Genomic DNA, 3,959 nt, shown 5'->3' on the forward strand with positions numbered 1-3,959 from the left:
TCGAGTGGGTAAGTAGCCCATCAGTAATCCAATAGCCGTTCAAAGAAAATGTATGCTACACGTTCCACAAAATTAGGACATGACGATTTAAACTTTAAAGTCACACAATCCGGCTTACAATCATTAGCATAATTCAGTAAGCAGGTTTGAATCAAGACAGTCTGAATTCGAACTCGAGCCAATAACATGAATCATTCCCATGGACGCAATATTTCAAACCAGCCAGAAACGAAGCCCATATGCAGCTCGAATTTTTTTATTATATATGTTTATTTTTATATATGTTCCTATCCAAACACTCCCATCAGGTTTCATAAGTAAATAATGTGAAGGTTTACTTTTTTCTTTTTATCAAAAAGCAAATGAAATTGTTGCTGATAATGAACCAAACAAACCTTATCCAAACACAATCAAACTGAATAATTGTCAAGGAGCCTCAGCCAACCCCTTGAGTAACCAACCTGTGCACAACAAAAGTACAAAACCAGTCATTTGACTGGCCCAGTTTGATTCAATCCAATCCAGTCCACACAAGTGGGCAAAGAATTACATAAAAATTCATAAAGTTTCTGGGACCACCAACAGCCAACTTATGGTGAATGTTTTACTTCCACATTATCATACTTCAGGCAGAACCGGCGGTGCAATGGTCCGGGTTTTATACGAATTGCAGTGGCGACATTTCTGCCCGATTATATGAAATATAACTTCTGATGTGTCGTTGCAGTCATTACACAGGATCCAAACCTTCTTTTGCCTGTAATCTTCAGGCATTGCAGTAGCTTCAATCTAAGAAAAAAAAAACAAATGGAATTATCGTTTATAACTTGCTTAAAATAATGAGCAATAAACAAATGGACTTATCGTTTAGAATAAAGAGCAATAAATAAATCTTGTTTAAAACTTGCAGACATGCTACAACACAACAATAAGATGAATCGCGTAACAAGATTGAAGAAAAATAAACGGAAAATCATACATATAGCCATTTTGACTTAAATGTATTACCAAATTAGCCATCAAAATATATATTTTCTATAGATTTATCACACTTTAGTCATAAACTTGTTTTATATAACAGTCATTGACCTTTTTGAAAATTATCGTTTTGACCGTTACACACCTCTCTTGCACAGGAAACCAATCACAACCGGACCTGGCACTTGGCAAGATTTAAGGTTTTGTGGCGATTAAGTTCGCCACACAGAACTTTGATACGTGGCAGTGTGGCACATCTTGATTGGAGGTAACGATCAAATTGTAAATTTAATAGATGGCTATCTTGTAAACAAGTTTGGTGACTTTGGTCAACTGGTCAACTCCACAAGGCAATTATTCATTAGACTCACCTCCTCCTCAAGTCTTCTCCAAATCATAGACATATCCATTACTGACTTGGAGCATAATGGACAGGAGAATCTAAAAAAAGCATTAAAACTTAGCTTTAACTATATAAAGATACATAAATGAACCAAAAGAATCATAGAAATACTTACTTACTACGGTTTATCATCTCGTTACAACATTCAGAGTGCATTGTGTGCCCACATTTCATGACAGTAGTGTCTTTCAGCGAGTCAAACAGATACTGCAAATGCAATAGCATGAATATCAAAACCCAAGAGTGGTAAAGACTTATGCACAACTTTAAAAGATGAAAAGAAAAGGAAAATAACCTCATAACATATAGGACAGTGATGGTGCATAGAGTTTTCAACACATGAATGATTGTTACGCAGTTTTATAGAATAGCAAGATCCTGAGAATTTAACAGCATATAAACAAATAAAGAAACACAGATGACAATCACAAGTCAAACACTGACAATCAATTGATCAAATCCTAGCTACAGTAACAGAAATTAAAAGTGTTGATGCATACCACACTTCTTGCAATGGAAGAAATTCTCACGACCACCAACTCTGAACCAAAAAAAAGTTGATCAGTACTTGTACGAGAAACAAAGAATATAATATTAATTTAATTTGATAAAACCATTAATATCCTAAATAATAACCTGCAGATGCCACAATCGTCACAATGGAACTGGCCCTTGCTGGTCTGCAATTTAAAATATACGATTACCGCATTAGTAAAGGGGAAACATACTAATAGAATTTAAAAGGTGTATGACATATCGAAATGAGTTAGTGTATACATCATCATCGAAGAACTTGCAAATTTCACAATAATATTCGCCCATATTCACACCACAGTTTGTGCACACACGAGCAACCTGAATAATAATAACAGAAACTCTCATAAATCAAGTGAAATAACGAAGAAACTCAACAATCAGTTATAATTATGAGTCACAGAAATATACCGGCTGCTCAGTGTCACAAACAGAACAAATAACCTGCAACAATCATGAAACTCATCACAATAGGATAGTATACGACTTTTGAAACCGTCAATTTTTAAATCCAGATTAAAGTCTAGGAGTGTGCACAATTCAGTTCAGGGTTATTAGCCTAAACCGAAACTGATATCGTCGGTTAATCTATTTTATTAACCAATCAGTTTCCGGTTAATCAGTTCAGTTTATTCGATTAGTTTGTCAGTTTTCGGTTCTGTTGAAACCAAACTTATTTTTTGCTTAAAAGTAGTGATATAAATACATGAACAATATAAAATTCAGGTATAAAAACTAGAAATATATAAAAATACAAATGACTCAGTTCGATTTGGTTAACCGAAGATACTAAAGAAAAAAAACGGATGGCCAATTTTCGGTTAATTTCGTTCAGTTTCATCGGTTTTGGTTAACAGTTTGGTTATTGCTCACTCGTAATTGAACACAAATTGGATAACCGGTGTCTGAACACAGTAAATCAGTGAATAGGTGAATCGTACCTGCTTTACATCGAATCGAACGAGATCATGCCGATCAGACGGACACTTCAACATATTCTAAACAAAATTATAAAACAATAACATTTATTAACAGTCAATTAGCAACTATTTAAGCACGAAAACGTAGATCTAAGAAACTAAAGTGATTTAAATCGATGTAATTAGGCGAAAATCGATATAATTAGGTCAAATCGAACAAACTAGAGATGAAATTAGTACCGTAGCTTCATTGTGACAATGACGACAGCGTAGATCTCGTTGCAACAGGGAGCACGAATCATACATCGTCTCCGATAGTGCTTGCATCTGTCAAAATTATTATTATTATTATTAATGCATACAATAATTATTATTATTATTATTATTATCGGAATAAGGATGAGATTGTTGGAGGTACCCGTAACCCATCTTCCCAAAGTCCAGGCGTTGTTCCATCGGGAAGAAGAACAAGTAATAGATTAGCTTTTGCTTCCACTCACGGTGATGAATGAAATGAAATGAAATGAAATGTGATTATTATTATTATTTGATTTTACAACTTTCCACCAATTGGTATATGTATTGTATGCTTCACATTACCTTTCCTTTTCAATATTATTAAAACATTAAAGATGTACGACTTTTTTGTTTTTTTTTCCTATCCAAACAACTAAGTGAGCTATACAATACTGAGACACGAGATGTTAATAGATCATTCTAACTAAATTTTGACACCCACATGATATGTACCATGACCCACTTCATGTCATATTTGCCATGCATCCCACAATCAAGAAGTCTCATTACATGTTCCACTATTTCATCTCAAGCATGTGTCGCGTCTACCATGATTCTCTATATTATTTATCTTATGTTATTGTTCATGTCCAAAATTATAAAAGTAGTGGGTTACTACGAATTTGTTTATCGAATTCTCTTATTAGTTGTAAAGCTATATAAGGCTTCTTTGTTTTATCAAATATAAGAAGAAAAATGAATTATTGAAGTTTAGTTTAGTTTAGTTTTGTAGGGTTAACCTTATATCACCATCACTTTGAGAAAAAACACTCTTAAGTCAGGTTTTAAATTCAAGATTTCTCTCAAGCCTTAATCATCACCCTCCA

The 3,959-nt window shown here is 33.8% G+C and overlaps 1 pseudogene across 1 annotated transcript; it reads right to left on the minus strand.

Annotated features, from left to right (window-relative positions):
* Positions 1–365: 365 nt before the first annotated feature.
* LOC143565770 (E3 ubiquitin-protein ligase MIEL1-like) lies at positions 366–3,306 on the minus strand (annotated as a pseudogene). Its single transcript, XR_013141125.1, has 11 exons — positions 3,254–3,306; positions 3,076–3,162; positions 2,857–2,913; positions 2,327–2,359; positions 2,159–2,236; positions 2,018–2,061; positions 1,882–1,922; positions 1,677–1,759; positions 1,497–1,588; positions 1,350–1,419; positions 366–789 (listed from the first exon to the last, which is right to left on the minus strand). The product of XR_013141125.1 is annotated as an E3 ubiquitin-protein ligase MIEL1-like (transcript).
* Positions 3,307–3,959: the final 653 nt, after the last annotated feature.

The sequence above is a fragment of the Bidens hawaiensis genome, unplaced genomic scaffold (genome assembly GCF_021521415.1).
Source record: "Bidens hawaiensis isolate Kalapana, Puna unplaced genomic scaffold, B.hawaiensis_p1.1 tig00022523_1, whole genome shotgun sequence".
Taxonomy (NCBI): domain Eukaryota; kingdom Viridiplantae; phylum Streptophyta; class Magnoliopsida; order Asterales; family Asteraceae; genus Bidens; species Bidens hawaiensis.